Source organism: Pararge aegeria, chromosome 3 (genome assembly GCF_905163445.1).
Source record: "Pararge aegeria chromosome 3, ilParAegt1.1, whole genome shotgun sequence".
NCBI lineage: Eukaryota > Metazoa > Arthropoda > Insecta > Lepidoptera > Nymphalidae > Pararge > Pararge aegeria.
The window spans coordinates 20,738,319-20,756,807 of NC_053182.1; the positions used below are offsets into that span (position 1 = coordinate 20,738,319).

An 18,489-nucleotide genomic window follows, 5' to 3' on the forward strand; every position below is an offset into this window, starting at 1 on the left:
CACCCGCTCGAGAAGAGAATAGAAGAGAATGAATACGGAGAGAAATAAATGATTTAATATATTATGAGACTTAAATTAAAAATTTATTGATGTAAGGTTATTGTTTAAATAAAATAAAGAAAAATCTAGCCCGGCGAAGCGGGCTGGGTACGCTAGTAAATTTATAAAATTGATATTTCCTACAAGTGTAGGTAAAAACACTATTAAAACATATAAAATTACGCAAGTAACACGAACTACAAAGTTCTGCGCTGTGTCCATTAACCTGAGGTCTTAAGCCTCACGTAACTGTAATTACACCGGCAACCGCGCCCTTCAGACCGGATCGCAATGCTTCTTAGATACAGAATTAGGCATTGCATCAGTGCTTCCCCAGACGTCAAAAAGCTCTGCTACCAATTAAAACACTGTTAAGAATTGTCTAGTGGTGAAATATAACAAATGTTCCTGAAATTTCAGTTATTATATTTCCGTTATTTCTATTTTTCAATCCAAGACGCAAAAAGTGGGCTGTTGACAGATTTATCTGCTTTTTTAATATTGGTTTTTAAAGCGAAGAACGTGTTAAAACACATTTATTACAGTGAGGTTATTATACAATTGATGAATTTCTTAATGACACAGTTGCTTGGAAGAATCCGGCTCCGCTTTCATCTCTCACAAGATAGAAAAATGAATGTTAAAATGTAAAATGTAAATTGTTGACGTTGGAAAAGAGCAACTGCTGAGATTCTTGCTGGCTTCTTTTCGGTAGAATCTGCCTTCCGAACCGGTGGTAGAGTACACTACACACAGACAGACCTGAGGTTTCAACAGTGCTTATATTAGGCCTACTTGAAATTAATGAATTTTGAATTTTGAATTTTGATGCCTATAGTGAACATTTTACTTTTGCAAAAAAAGGTTTGACAGTATACACTTTCAATTGTCAAAGTCTGCGGATCATTCCAGCGATTTAATTGATACACTGCGTTATAATAAAACTTTCAATGTATTTTTTACTTTCTATTGTTAGTGTCTTTTTTTCTACAAACGTAGAATAAGGCAAAAGATAATTTTTTTGAAAAGATTTTTATCTTATCACGCCAAAGAAGTATAACTTCTTACATGTGTAGGTACATAAGTACACACACTTTTAATTTATAGTACCTACTGGTTAATCTCAATGGTTCTTAGATCTCTGCGATTATTTTTTTATTTTACTGTTCTTACTAGCACCATCGACAACTGTACGGTATAACTTTCTGTACAAGTGTAGATTGTAATTTTATTTTTTATGTTCAGGAGGTCATTGTAAAGTAATCAATAAGGCTGTGTTCTCAAACACAAAAGTCCGGTAACACACAGTCTCTGAAACACTGTTAAACTGTTTTACAGCAACTTAAATAATGAGATTGAACTATCTACTTAAACTATTAGGGAGACAGCATCGAAACCAGAAGCCGTAACTAGAATTGCTCAATAACTTAAACATCGCATACTTTTCTCGAAATTCGTCTTGTTTGTCATAGTAGTTATGGAATAAAAGTACCAAACTAGATATAACTTCAGGTTTAATTCAGCATCAGATTTTTGTGAAAGGAAGGCATCCTTTTAGCGCAAAGAATCAGCCTGATTGTAAGACGCCATTTTCTTTAAAAACTTCTTAGGTTACATTTATGGATGTCTGTACAATTAATAATAAATAAATAATAAATAATATTACGACAATACACACATCGCCATCTAGCCCCAAAGTAAGCGTAGCTTGTGTTATGGGTACTAAGGTGACTGATGAATATTTGTATGAATAACATACATAAATACTTATAATATACATATAAACACCCAGACACTGAAAAACATTCATGTTCATCACACAAACATTTTCCAGTTGTGTGAATCGAACCCACGGCCTTGGACTCAGATAGCAGGGTCGCTAACCACTGCGCCAATCGGCCGTCTGAATAAGTACAATTATTGCATTGACTTAACAATTGTTCATTGTAAAGTCAGCATCTCTTACGGCAACCTCTTGTTTGTTGTCGGGTGACGGAGCGAAACGTGCGTAGAGAGTACGAGAGTATAGAAAAATAAGCTTAACGATCATTTTTATAAGAACATATTACAATTAATGAGTACAGTATTTTAGAGTTACATCTCCCATATCTTAATCTTTTCTTACATGTTCCCCGCATTGCAACGATATAATTTGATAAGGTTATCGCGTATCTGTTTGTCTATCTACAACATTGGTTATCTGATTTTTCTCATCAGAACCCGGTTAGCTTTGGTGCCGAATATATCTGTGATTGGAATTACTTTCTGCCTGTGCGCAAATAGCTATGTAAGTGCAGTTTTTCAAGCTATGACATTCCCATCTACATTTCTTGGTATCACAATTTTAGATAAGATATTACAAGAAAAAAGCGCTATTAAAAAAAATAGAACATAAATCAAAATTTAAGTCTGTTTGAATTTCTTGCGAAATACTAACTATGTTATATAATTTTGTTATTTATGACTCAGTAAATTAGAAAATCAATATCGTTAATTAGCTCAAGTTATCGTTATACGCTACGTCTTACAATAATTATTACAGGGATTTATTTATATAGGAAATCGATAAAACTCTTATCTATGCATTATTGTGACATTGTATTATTTGCAAATAATGGAGATTATTTAGCATTATTTTAAATACGTATAGAAGATAAGATTTGTTTACATTATCATAGTTTGATATTCTAGGAAACATAGAAAAAAAAATCGAATTGAGTACCTCCTCCTTTTTTGTAAGTCGGTTTACAAACGGTTTCTATGGCATTCGTAAAAAACCGTTATAAACGCAGACGAAGAAAGCTGGCAAGCATACCCACTGTAGAGGTTAGAAGTGTTTACTGAACATTCTTCCATAATTTCAGGGGCACCGGCAGTGTTTTATCTACTGTGACCGTACTAGTGCTTCTTAGCAGCATATCCTCGGCTCCCACCCGCCGGGACCTGGCTTCTATGGTGACAGGAGACACCACGGGACTCGAAGTGCCCACTGAGTTCTTAGCAGCTACGGGCGGCGGTGGAGGTGCTTTGCAAGTGGTCGTCAATATACGGACAGACCCTCAAGGCAATATTGAAGTTATTACTAATTAATATGAGGAAGAATAACATGGATCGGTCATCTTGTGCATTCGATAATGACTAGTGATTCAACTTCATTATAAAAGCTTCGAAAGAAAGAAAAATTAACAACTCTGATACGGTGGTATCGTCACAACGACAACAACCAATCAAATTTTACTTATATGAACTAAAAGGTACCTAAATGTTAAGTAGTATTTCGTTTGCCCAATAAAATTAAATAAATAAATAAATATACTACGTATATATATATAATACAAAATATTAACATCAGTTATCTTGGTACCCATAACACAAGCTACGCTTACTTCGGGGCCAGATGGCGATGTGGGTATTGTTACCCAGACACTAAAAACATTCATGTTAATCACACAAAACATTTTCCAGTTGTTCAAATCAAACCCACAGCCTTGAACTCAGAAATCCATGATAATGAAAACCAATTTTCGCATTTATTAGTAGGATTATTAATTTCCGTGGTTCGGTTGACCGGACAACTACCGGACCGGACTACGGATAAAAAGTGAAAGTATTTTCTTTTTTTATTTATTAAGTAATAGGTAAGTTAGGAACCAAGCAGATCGTCAACCTAATGGTAAGTTGAAAACTATTGCATATAAACCGAGCAACACTTTGCAGGGCATGCAAGATATGTCCTAGAACGTTCCCCCCGTGTCTATCAACCTGAGGCGTAGGTTTTAAGCCTCGTGCGCCTGAAATTACACCGGCATCCCTTTTGACCATTACCCTTTTGACCAGCACAGCATTGAAGGTTTAAGTATTAAGCATGGCGGGGCGGTAGTACTTCCCCCGACGAGCTGTATCGCAAAAAGCTCAACTACGACTATAATTCTACTACTATACAATTTAAGCATTTCTTTTTAATTAAAATAATATTTCTTTATTCGTGTAGGCCTTATCACAGGTAATTATGAAGCGTTCATACATATATGTTTAAATAATTGAAAGGGGATGATGATAACTTCGTTCGCCAACTTAAACCTAAAGCTACGAAGGTTCCTAACGCGCCCTGGTCTAAGAAGAGCCCACAACAAACTTGGCCGGGTAATTTTTTTTTGCTGTCACCATCTCACAGTAAATTAATATTAAGTTATGAAATGAGAGCTTTTCAAACCAAAGCTTTTTTTATTATTTAAGGATGGATGTTGTAAATAAATGTATTGTAAATATTATAAGAATAGAATAGTTATGATAATAAGTAGAGCACGCCATGTTTTGTTATGGGAGTAATAAAAATAAGAGTTAGATGGATGAAAAATATATAGAATGGTGCATGAATGTCGTTGCAAAATATGGTTGGTGATGTTATTTTATATTCATAAATCTTCCATTCAAGATATTCTTGTAAGGAATGATACTGTGTTATTTTATTTAAATAGAGTCAAGAAAACTGTAAAAATAAATATGAAGAAAAAGATTGTGTACCTATTTATTTTTCTCAAGTTTTCTTCAACATCAGCAATAAAATCCTCTTTGATGAAGCTGCGCAAATATTTGTCTTACCGATATATAAGAGGTTATAAGAACTCATTTCGATTTTATCATTTTGCTCTTGTCAAAATTATCTTTATACTTTCAAAACATAGTATATAAACTTGATGTTTCCAGTGGTTTCTCTCGGTAAGTCTAACTATTATGAACCTGCACTTTCTGTTACTGACTATCACTACACCGTCTTTCATTAAGAGAACTTTAATATCAAGTACTCTTGGAATCCTGTTTGACTATCAGTTTGTAAAGAATGCTCGCTAAGATTTTGTAACAAGAAAAGTAAATCTGCAAGAGATTTGTAGAATTGTTCAGCTGCACTCCTAGTGAATTCAATATTAAATACTACCTTAGTGCTTTTATTACAATGTCTTACATTGTATAATTTACGTTATTAATTTCGGTTGTGATTACTGTTCGTTGATATGGGCATATGTAATATGTATATATGCACCACGATTTTCTGTATTTGTTTATTTCGCCATTGGTTGCCTGGAAAAAATCGCTATGAAGCGATAAGGCCGCCAAATTGTATACGTTGTTTTTTTATACTTTTCTTTTTATATGTACTGTTTGTGGTGTGGTGTACAATAAAATTATATTAATTCATTCATTCAATGTTTTTGAATATCACAAAATGAAATTAAAACAAACGTTTTTTCGTGTGTGTAATAACTATAATAAATCACTGACATAAGTTTTTACAAGTGCTAGTTGACAGTAGCGTTCAACGAGTGTACAAACTACAAGTTATAGATACGCTAGTTGAGAGCAGCATCCAACGAGTATACAAACCTAAGTTGACAAAAATTAATGAGCATAAAGACACTCCCCGAACAAGTTTTTTAACCAAACCAGACCAGTTAAGAAATGGTCGAAAATGTCAACATAAATCCTGAATCCAATCTTTGATAAATAAACTAGAAAAGTTCAGACGAGGCAAATAAACAACCAACGCATTTTCCAAGCGACTTGGTTGGAACGATAAGTGCAGGTCCTTTCCCAAGATTAATACATGAACTAATATGCGTGGCGCAATCTATCGCATCACGTTCCGGCGATATCGGCTTATCGTGTCGCAGGGAATGATATGAAGTGGAGGGAGGGGGAGACATTCCTCAGAGTGCCGACTGAGAAGTATTTATTGCGGGCGCACGCTCTCGACAATTCCACGATATTAACTCTCTTTTTATTGAAAAGGGACCTGGAGGGAGGTGAAAACACTATACGTCTTAGATAAGTGGAATACCTACCTTTACTATCAAGGTAGGTATAAATGTCTAGAGTCATGGTATAGCAAGACTGATTAAGAACTATGTCTATTGAAAACGGTGTTTTTGAAGTGAAACTTCTTTATTGACGTATGTGGAGAAATTTTATAGCAAAGTAACGTTTTTCTGTTACGCGCCATCTTGTAACGTGTTTCTGTCACGCGCCATCTTCATTTCTAAGTCATTGTTCCGTTACGCGCCAATTATTCGTTGAAACGCCTTTTAATCTAGTAAACCATCAATTATATGGAATAGTAAAATTTTCAAAAAATTATGTCATAAAGGAGTTTTACTTCTTACACACACATTTTTTGTTTATCATCATATATTGTTACTTAAGATTGTGACTTTAACGGACTTGGTAGCAGTGTGTAACGCTACAAATAGCAATTTTCCCATTTTTCTGCAATTTTTTATGTATGAAACGTCGAGTTTATCATGAATATATTTGTTTTAATTTTATTAAATTGGCCTTAAAAACTCAGTTAAGTCCACATATTATACAGTATTTTTTTTCATTTCTTCCAATAATTTATTGAATAAATAAGAAAAACTTCTTCAAATTTTCGTTAGATGTAACATTTTTTTTTATCGTTAAAATTTTACTGAATTCTTTGAAACGGAAAACCGTTTATTTTCCACGGCCATATTTGGTCAAGAACAACATGGTTTTCTTTCGCTGTGAACAAATACGTAGATTACAGTTACACCTTTATCTTGAATCACTCTATCTATTCCTGAAAACTACATTAAAGTCCGATGCGTAGTTTAAAATATCTAAGCGTACAAACAGCGGGAAGGACTTTAATTTATACTAATGTAAAGAGCTAGTGAATTATGATAGCGAATAATATATTTGGAAACGTTATTGTATAGCTTCAAAAAGAGCTCCTTTACACCGACGAACAAATTAGTTCCGAACTTTTATACGTACGTGGGATTAGGTAGATTGCTTTGACATGCTCGTGGAATTAGATAGCTGCGACATGGGATTAGACGGATTTGGAAAAGAATATTCGATATCAACGTTGTTGTTTCGTATCTGTGCCTTTTTACAAGTTGATATAAGTTTGATAAGTTAACAATCATAACCAATCTAACAATTAGAATATTCTTTCTCATTTATCACTTCGTTTAAATTTTTCATAACAAATTTAAATGTATTCGTTTTCACTAGAAGAGGGTTGAATTCGGTAAGTGTGTATTTCATTAAATATTTATTTGTTATTTGGCCATGCAGTTTCCAAATTTTGTTATTCTATAGTAGGTACCATAATAGTAGTTTATGATAAGAGTATGCAAAGTGAGACTTTACAGTCGAAGCGGTATTAAGCGGTATTTATTTAATAACTTAAATAATCGTATTTGTTTCCAAGAAGTCAAATATCATTCGGTAGTAGAATTCTTGAAATATGCATATTTAATTTAATATTATATGAATCCCTCCGTGAGAAGTTTAAAGAAAAAGGCATACTTAATGTGGCTTCAAAATATTTTTATAATTATATAGTATTTGTAAGACAACATATTAGTCTTTATAAAAAAAAGTTGACATAAACAGTCGACTTACAAGAAATGGTCCTAAATTAGTGTCATCTGCATATCCTCTGCGAAAGGTACAGAAGTAATTTGTGTATACGCTTTTATAATACGATTCCTAAGGCGATTTTGGACCTACCAATGCATAAGTTTAAAGAATATGTTAAAACACATTTATTACAGCGAGGTTACTTTAGAATTCATGAATTTCTTAATGACAAGGTTGCTTGGAAGTATCCGGCTCCGCTTTCATCTAACACAAGATAGAAAAATTAATATTAAAATGTAAATTGTTGATGTTGGAAAAGAGCAACTGGTGAGTTTCTTGCCGGCTTCTTCTCGGTAGAATCTGCCTTCCGAACCGGTGGTAGAGTCACTACAAACAGACTGACTTAACGTTCCAAAAGTATTTTTTTCTTTTTGGTCATGATTTTCTTAGTTTATTCGGAGTGCTAGAAAAACCATCATGAAGAAATTAACATGATTAGGCAGTAAAAAGTGCGTCATCTTCATTATCATCATCACTAGCTGGACGTAGACCTCATCAACTATCAGGGAGAGGAATTTAACTTAGACCCTCCAAGCTGCTTCAATATAGTCTGGTGGACTTAAAATTATATTAAGACTCAATTTTCTATCCGAGTAATGCGGGCTGCAACGCCTTTTTCCTAATTCAGACTGTTACTTCAGACTGTATGAAACCCAACAGAAATCAAACTCCACACCTCGTGATTGGTATTCGTAAATACCAATAACTAGACCAGGCTGTTTGATGACAAACAACACAGTAATGAGTTTCTATGGTGTACTATAAAAATACTTCAAAACTTAAATATTTACCGAACAGGCTTCTAACATTCATTATAGAAACTCGAGTCAATTCGCCAGAGGCCATATACATTTTCACCAGCACTAATGAAACGTATACTCTCGATAATAAACAAAATAATAAGGCGTTGAAGAAAATTGAACTGCATCTGGGAATTGCCCCGGGGCTCCAAGCGAGGAAGCAATATAGACGCAGTGGGTACGGCGTCTATCGAGTGAGTTTCATATTAACTTGGCAAAGACGTCGCCGATACGGTAGATTAGACATCATGATTTTATTACGATAGAAGAATCCATAGAATACCTAAATTATTTTTTTTGTTAAACTTTGCACTACCTTTATAATATAGAGTATATTTTATTGTAAGTTTGTTATATGTACATATTAAATTTGTATATATAGGTTTATGCATGTTTATTTGCAACACAGTACAGTTAAATGCACCACCTACCTTCTTGAGCTGTTTTTAACGCCTTTGGTTGCCTGGAAGAGATCGCTATGTAGCGATAAGGCCGCCAAATTGTATACCTTTTGTTAAATTTTTACTTTTAATTTGTTATGTTAATGTGGTGTACAATTAAAGTGTATTCATTCATTCATTGAGTTGACACCTGGCTTAGTTTCTTGTGGGTATGTTAGACCAGGGCGCGTTTGGAACCCTCGCAGCTTTAGTTAAGAGTACGAAATTAGTTATTGCCATCATCACACTGCAATGTACATATTTTATATAATAAACGCATCAAAAGTGCATCTATGTGCCTATTTCAATAAAAAAATATGTGACTGACTACTTCCGTTAATATATAATATTTATCCTTTCCAGGACAAAGTAACAAAATCTCTTTCGCATATCATTATTTTTGTCATTATTATTAGGTATAAAAATAAAAAACGAATCGCCGGAATATACAACATGTCTCATGACGTTAATATCAGAACAGCGACAGGATAATAGAAAATTTTAATGGAGAAAGGTGAATTAAGAAACATCCTTGAGACAGACACCGCGATTGCGTTGTCCATCACTTTAACGTTGAAAAGATGCAAGATGCAATGATAAGGTATCTTACCTTATTAATTTAATCAACTGTTTTAAATAAACCTTTATTTTCATTTGTTTTTCATCACTAGTGCAGTAAACGAAGGCTAGGCTAGTCACTGACATTTTATTACTAATTTAATACCTTTTTGTCCGGTGGCAGGCTTTGGCTGTGGCTAGTTACCACCCTACCGACAAAGACGTGCCGCTTAGCGATTAAGTGTTCCGGTGCGATGCGGCGTAGACACCGATTAGTTGGTTATGACTACCATACTTCCTAACAGGTTAGCCCGCTACCATCTTAGACTGCATCATACTTATCAAGTGAGATTGCAGTCAAGGGCTAAATTGTAGTAAAATAAAAACACTAATGTTATTTATCTTAAACTTACAGAGAACTGGTTAACATAAAGCAAAAATGCCCCTGTAACGTTCCGTCCCCTAAACCGTACATAGCTATGCTTTGACATTATAATCCCGTATATATGCCGGCATTACATCAAAGGACGACGTTTCTGTAAACCCTTGCGGAAGTCGAATTATTGTAATTACTGTGAAGCGAGTCCGCTTAGCAACCACATTCTAGACACATTGTCCGGTCTAATATAGGGTTGCTGTCATCATTACATCGCCAATAACGTTGTTTTCCATTGCTGGGATAGGACAGAGTCAAATCCAAAATGTTTTTTTATTTGAAAAAATACAATAAAGAGATTTACTCGAGCCAGGCCGTGCCTAGTTACTGTCCTACCAACAAAGATGTGCGGCAAAGTGATGTAGCTTCCCAGTACGATGCAGGTAGAAACCAACTCATCAAACTCTCATCAAACTTTGTATGTACATTTGGTTAAAGATAAAAAGGTATCTTCTTTCAGACTGGTCAAAATCATGCATAATCTGTGGTCGGTATAAGTTGGAGTAGGAGTTCAAAATGACAGTTACCCAGATCAAAAAGGAAGTTTATATAAAATTGCGGGAAAAATAGAGGTACAAAAGAGTATATACAGGAGTGTCAAGAGAAAATTGAAGAAGTTATCTCTACGTAGTTAATCTTTTTAAAAAATTTTGTGTAACATTTTTTTAAATTTTTCCTTAATTTTTTTAAAACTGAAGGACTTAGATGGTAACTTGCCGCGACCGAAATGTATCACCAAATCAGATCTCAGCAATTTTAGAAATTATTCAAGTCGAGATTTGAACCTAAGGTCACATTTGACATGAAGACCGCCACAAAGCGACGGCACGATCTTTGAGTACCGCTGAAAACATCAAATAGAGAGCTGAACATAAAATTCTGTGGAGACGCCTTATAGAAGATATACCTACTTCTTTAATTGTGATTGAACGGAAATGTATCAACAGAAACAGGTTCTCTCCCAATCTTAAACAAACCTGCAACTTTTCAGAAACAACTAATTTCGCTAACGTTCGCTATTCGTCACTGAAACGGGAAATGAGAAGAGAAGGACGCCTTAACAACAGATATTGCCTTCTTGCTTGGCCATTGACAGTTCGGCCATTTATTTTTGTGATTCGTGTGCAGCTAGAAAATTGGCGGGTAGATTGTAAAATTAAAATTGAAATATAGCTCGTATAGGAGAAGATTTTTTTCTATTTTATCCAATTATCCTGCTGTATGCATACCCTGGTAAGTAACACACAAAAGCACGCCACTTGTTACTGGTTTAAAAAAAAGAGAATACACTAAATGATCTTTTGGTCAAATAATGTATGAGTATAATGATTATCTTTTACTTCTCGACTTTATTTAAGACCGTAACACGGCAAAGTCCTGCTCGGGACACCATTCGAATGGACGCAGAAGATAAATAAGCTTACGAAAATGAATAGAGCAAAATGGGCATTGTTGGCCGCGATCTCGCCGTTGGCATTATATTAGGAGTCTTTCATGATGAAAACTAATAATCTTATTACTACAGCTAAATACCGGAACCATGCATAGGATGAATTGTTAAGGAAAAGCCCTATCCTAAAGGTGGATATTGAATACCCTCAATCAATAATAAATATAAAAAAAGCTTTGCTAGAAATTAAAAAATAAACAATAGTCCTACGGCCGCGCTACTACATTGGCTTAAAGCAGTATTATTACAATGATCTAAAAAAATAATTACAACCCTGACTGCTTGTATGCGACGTATAACCACCCCCTAAACAACAACACTATAAGTTAGCCCTTGACTGCACCGGGTGGTAAATTATGATGATAACTACGATCGATCTGTTAGTTGCATGACAGTTATATTAAACCTAAACCCATAAGTCTCTTAACCCCTAGTCTCAGTCTTAGAAAACTATTGGCTCCCCACTTCCCACTAGCCATGTATATCCTTTTATTGGTTGTGATAACAAGGATGTTTTATGTAAACAAACATATACAGATCATAGAGATAATGTTATGTACATTACGTAGATAAGAATATAAAATATTTGATTGATCCATTTCATCTTTAACGATCGACACTTAAAGAAAGGTTGCCTGAATCGTAATCTTTATGGACGGTAAAAAGGGCATCTGGCGGATAAATGAATTGAATAACTGGCGTTAGCGTGTAAATGAATTGATAAACGACCCCCCTCCACTCCGCTCTGCCCATCGCATGGCCGGCTGTAAAATCGAACAAATTGAGATGAATTGGTAATGGTAATACTTTTTTAAATTCTAATCTCTGAAAAAAATGTATTCTTCCTCTTGGAGCAGTAATAGCCAAGGAAACGTGCATGCCGGAGAGTTCTCCATAATTTTCTAGAACGCACATAACTCCGAAGAGTTAAAAGTGAAGCGGGAAGTCGAAGCCTTACGCACGTTATCACCGCTTCTGCATTAAAAATCAGCAAAAACTTTATCGATTAACATAGCGCGCACACACACACAAACACACACACACGCACACATGTACGAAAAAACAGACATCAAGGTTATTCAAAAACCTCTATTTATAATATCTCTTAAAACCAAAAGTACATCGTAAACACTTACAACATAAAAACTTAAAGTCCATTATCCAAACGTTTACAGACACAAGTTCAATAGCGTATCGCAATACAAAACTGCAAAACAGCGTATACATTTAACTCCCCTCTTTTCATTTCCATTAAAGAACTGGTTCACTCAAATTAAAACGTTATAATACATATCAAGTGTCTCTCGCAGAATTCTTTATCTCCCTTTTCGTGGCCCGCTGAAAGCTCTCCGCCCACTTAAGGGTAAATTATACAAAATTATGTTCCGGCCTTCAAGTTTGTCGGATCCTCATATTAATAGTACAGCGCTTAAAGCTTTAGTAATTGAATTAAATGTAAGTATTACAGCTTTTTGTGACAGAGCTCGTCCGGGGAAGTACTGCCGCTATGACTATTTCTGCTGCAAAGCAGTATCGTAGAAATGTTCTGCACGGCTAGCATGGGCAGGAGACAATTATATATATATATCTTCTAATAATTTAAAATGACATTGTGAGATGGTGATAACAAAAAAAAAAAAAACACCCGGCTAAGTTTGTTGTGGGCTTCTTCTTAGACCAGGACGCGTTTGGAAACCTCGTAGCTTTAGTTTTAAGTTTACGAATGTGGTTATCGCCATCGTCTCACTACCGTGTGGTTCTTATGTACGCATCAAAAGTGCCACCTGTGGGCCTACTTGAATAAAGATATTTTTGACTTTTGACTTTTGACTTTTTTACCCCGGGGAAAGGTTACAAATTTAACTTCTCCCACAGCTTTATCAACTCTCAGAGCACTGGCGCACAAGTGGAAATAATATCCAAATAATATATGTGTATTAATAAACGGGGGTAAACTTCTCCTATTCCATGTTCCAGTGATTTAGCAGTTGGGCACGTTACTTATATTCCTTGTCAGGGGATATAATCGGGGGATATAATTTTTATCACCCGCCCGTGCTAGCCCTGAGACTAGCCTCTGATTGATGGACACAGTGAAACACGTTGCAGGACGTGCACGTTTTTTTTTTATTCTACTACAAGTTAACACTAGACTGCATTCTCACCTGGTGGTAAGTGAAGAACCTGTTAGGGTGTATGGTAGTCATATCCTCAATCGGTTTCTTCGCGACATCGCACTGGAACATTAAATCGCTAAGCGTCACGTCTTAGTCGGTTGTGTTGTAACTAGCCACGGCCAAAAACCTCCCACCATACCAGACCTGAGAATATTCTGAAATTATGAATTCCCAAAACGAGCCCGGGACCTCCTAATTAAATTCACAGCGCTCACCGTTGCACCAGAGAGGTTGCATGCCCTGCGAAGTATTGCACTCTTTATTTGCGACGGTTTTCCACCGATCATCCAATATCATTTCACTATTTTTTTATGAAAAGAGAAAACTTGGCATTGATTTTTGTATTACTGTTTTTATCGATTTCCAAGATTGCCTACTTTTCCCACCAATCTGAATTTACCAAGCATGGTGGGTAGGATCTTTTTTTGCTGTTCTTGAGCAGCAGCGTCAACAGACTCGAATTTTGTTTTCAAACCAACCAGGAACCACTGATATATATTACATATTTTCATCAAAATTTGCCTAGCCGTTTAGAAGGAGTTAGGTAACAATTACACGTATAGAAGAATGGTATTTTTGATCGAAATAGTATTTGACGATTAAGACATGTCTATCGTTCTAGAATGCTCCTTAATGTACTAGAAACGTTACGTCACGTGTCCCTCGCAGCATCACTTTTCTCCCAGTTCGTGGCCGCTTAAAGCACTCCACCCACTTAGGGGTAAATTATACAAATGACGTTGCAGCCAAGATTGCATCGTGCGACTAACATTCAGCTTTACAGCGTTCTTAGCCTCTTTATTTATTAACAACACAAGTGCCTTGTACAGTTCAAAGTCATCAAAATTCAAAATTCAAAAATGTTTTATGCATGTAGACCTATCACAGACACTTATGAAGCGATCATTAATATATTATGTTACCGGTAATAATGATAACTATATTCGTTATTTATAACTATATTCGGGTTTTTTTTGTTATCACCATCTTGCAGTGAAATTAATATTTAGGTATGAAGCTAAAGCAATTCATACCCAAGCTTTTTTATCATTAATGTAATCCTCAATATAACATCATCATCACCATCTTTATCAACCCATTAACGGCCCACAACAGAGCGCAGGTCTCCTCTGAGACTTAGATGGGTTAAAAACGTAGCCCACCGTGCTGGCCAAGTGCCATATGGCTGTAATTAAACCGGCAACCACGCCCTTCAGAACGGAACACAGAATTGTGCAAAGTGAACCTGTTTAGTATCCATTCGAAACACGTCAACCTAAATCCAAGCGAGTGAAGCCGAGGGATACTACCTATACCTTAGGCATGCCCTACTTTCAAAGCTCTGACAATACGCTCCGGATGTCGGCTCGGCGTCACATACCCACGTATAAAGAATTTGTAAAATGAGCCTTTGAGGGCATCCATTGAAAATATGTATGTTATTCTGAATTCCGTCGTACCAACTGCGTCTCTCAAGGAAAAGGTATTTTTGCATTGAATGAGGATATTCTACTAAATTTTATATCTGGATAGATAGATAGGTCGTTATTTGCATAATACTCACGTTCACATAGATGTCATTAAAATAGTAGTATTATTGCCGAGTATTTAATCAATATTTATTTATATTATTTTCTCTGATTAGTAATTTAGTCTTCTAAGTTCAATGTCAACATCAATCAATTAGTTTTACTTTTCCTTTTTTTGTAGCACCAGAGATTTTTGCATTTTAATTATAAAATTTTTGATTACTTTAGGTATCTTCAGTTATAATTATAATATATATTCAAAAAAAATTCAAAATTCATTTATTTCTCGTGAAACGTCAAGTATGACTGTTTGTAGTGACTCTACCACTATTATCTGTCATAGTAAGTGTTCATTTTATCTACATCGTATCGACTGCTAATTTCAATATTATGTGGATAGTGATTTGGATAACATATTCAGCCCATTTTTTTTTTGTTCCGATATAAGAGCTATTATTGTAATATGTAATTGTTTTCTGTCCCAAATAAATAAAAATAAAAATAAAATATCAATTGCGAAGTCGCAGAGTATTGCGATCAGCTGGCGTGCAAATATTATGAACCATTCATTGCAATTAACACATAGAATAAATTAAAAACATGCAATTTTAATACAATAGCGTTAATAATAATTTGAGTAAAAAATTATTAAAAAAAGGCAAAAAAAAAACAGATATATTAAATTGAAAATTCGGGTTCAATGTCAACATAAATTACTCATTCACTTCTAATACTTACTTCTACACTAATACTTCCAGCATAAGCGTCGTGAAGGTGATATACGATGTCTCAAACTTGTTGAAATTGATACGTTTAATACGTGAGCGTGAACGATGCAATATTCAAAATAATATTATCCCCAACATAATACTAAACTTACTCCTAACTTATTAGTCTCAGGAAATTACATAATCTAACTCACTCCAGCGGGCTATGATGCGAAACGAGAGTGTCGCATGAATTATACTTAAAGAGTTGGCTCCAGTAATATTTCAACATTTAATAAAATAGCTAATGGCAATTTTGAACCTGCCAATGTATCAGATGACATTTACTAAGTTAGGTTGATAACGTAATTTATGAGTTTCTTAGCGATAAAGTACTTGGTAACTAATCGGTTTCGTTTTCCAGAAAGAATAATGTGCGAATTTTTTAAATCTTTTCAAACCATTTAGGGTTCGCAAAAGGAAAAAAAACCAAAATGCCCTCAAAAAAAAAAGGTTTCATATGTAATTCATCGGATGTCATGTTACAAAGGTCATAATAGTTAAATTTAAATTCTTAGTCCATTTATTTTAGGCATCCTTTTTTGAAACGTCAATCCGGTTTGTTCTTAGAAACTCACTTCCAGAAAGCTGATTTTACTGAGAATAAAACATTTACGTTTAAGGACATTATATAATAATACAATCATTAAACATTATTCTATCATTAACAATGTTATTAAATAATATAAAAAAACACTATTAAAAAAATGGTGGTCAAGGCAGCTTCTTAAGATGTTGGTCGAAGCTTTTCGCGAGTAGACCATTGAGTGATGAAACTATCGGACCGATAACTGTGGACTCAAAACTCGACATGGCGTTAATCTCGTGAGCAAGGTCCAAGTATTTTGATACCTTTTCAGCTTTTATCAGATTATTACTGTGAACGAAATCATCAAACACAAGTTGCCACTAGCTCTTAGACTAAGACATAATCCCTATGACGTTCAAAGATCGCACATATTTCTCGCTCCTGCAGTATTATACGCGGCATCTCGTGCACGGAATTCCTAAGTAGGTTTCGTTCCGGCGCTGCAATGCAGTTACAGTTTCACAGACATTTTATTCAGTGGCTGTAGCCTATTGAAAGAATACTCCATTAACAAGCCATATTAATTTATTTCGTTTGAACTACAAATCATTTCCTCTGATATGCGATAATATTATATTTTGACAGCCGACTGGCGCATTGGGCAGCGACCCTGCTTTCTGATTCGATTCCTGTGGATTCGATTCCTACATTTGAAAACTTTTGTTTGATTAACATGAGTATTTTTCAGTGTCTGGGTGTTTATCTGTATACTATGAGTATTTATGTATATTATTCATAGAAATATTTACAACTCATCTTAGTAACAATAAAGCAAGCTAACTGGCGCTTATTTAGCCCAACGGCTAAGTCTAGCAATTCAAAGGGGCAATAGCGCCAGCATTTTGGGTACCATGCCCATAAGTGAACAGTTAGACGGCTTATATTTATTGTAAATATTAATTTTAGTTTGTAATTATTATTTCCATAGTTTCATTATTAAAATTTAAGATTTTGTTTAATTGAACAATAAATAATGTAGCTAACTTATTAATATTAAGTAATCATTGCATTATTTGCTTTACCAATACGATTTCGGAAATGTCACCACACGTTTAAAATCGAGAATACAACATATTGTAATAATAATATTAAGTTAATTAATTAAAGAATAAATGATGTTCACGCTTCCCATCATAATGGCGTCGTTTCCCTAATTTCCCCTGAGTATTCGCCCATTTACTTTTTTTTTAAATAATGAAAAGTAACGGACTAAGCAGATGCCCCACTTGATAGTAGATGGAAAACCATTGTGTATAAACAGAGCAATATTTCGCAGGGTATGCAAGTGACATGTCCTGCAACGTGCCACCCTGTGTCTATAATTCTCATGTGCCTGTAATAACACCGGCAACCACGCCCTTCACACGGGAAAACAGCATTGAAACAATGCTGCTTGGCGGAAAAAATAAGTTTGGCGGTAGAATTTCCCTGTGACATAGTATCGCAAAATTATGACATAAATTTTTACAAACACCTATTGTTAGTATGTACGTCACAAATTTTAATTAATAGTGTGTTAAGCTAATAAAGTAACCGAGAATCGGGGCTTCTACACTTGAAAGTCTTGTCTGTGATGTCAAATATCGCACATATTTCTCCTCCATATGCGGCATCTTATGCTGTGCTGTGAATTCTTAAGGCGGCTCCATTCTAGCGTGGTGAGCGATGCAATGCAGTTACTTGCACATTCTTCTCTTATGACAGGTTTATACTCCTGGAGTCGGTGGATCAATGACATGCCCTGCTAAGTGCCGCCCTGTGTACATAGACCTCGGGCGTAAAACCTCATTTCAGACTTCAGAAATAAACATAGCAGTAATAGTAAAATAAACATAGTAGCTATATATAGAAAGTAGGCGAAATTCCGATATATTTTTAAGAACATTATGGTTCGAAAAAAAAAAATGATGGTGTTGATTATATTAATAAAGTTCCCACATAATCTTGTTACGAAATTATGGAATAGGGACACTAAGAACGAAAATATAATATAATATATCTATTTATAATTTATATATTTTAAATTTATGTAAGTCAATATTTCATATGACGAGCTAATATATTTGGTGGAAATTTTAGAATTTAATTGCATCTCATTATATGAGTCCTCATACCTAGAAAAAGTTTATTTAAGTATTATAGGCATAATATTGAAAGCTTATAGATAACTTTAAACAAAATTCGTAGAACCGAAATTCGCATCCATATCCAATACACGCTCTTTAAATTAAGCACCATTAAATTTCAATGCGCGTTAC

At 34.8% G+C, this 18,489-nt stretch overlaps 1 protein-coding gene across 1 annotated transcript in view; it reads right to left on the bottom strand.

The window, feature by feature from the left end:
- The window catches only part of LOC120637261, a 116,968-nt gene that overhangs the window by 32,203 nt on the left and 66,276 nt on the right, over positions 1-18,489 (bottom strand). The window lies entirely within an intron of this gene.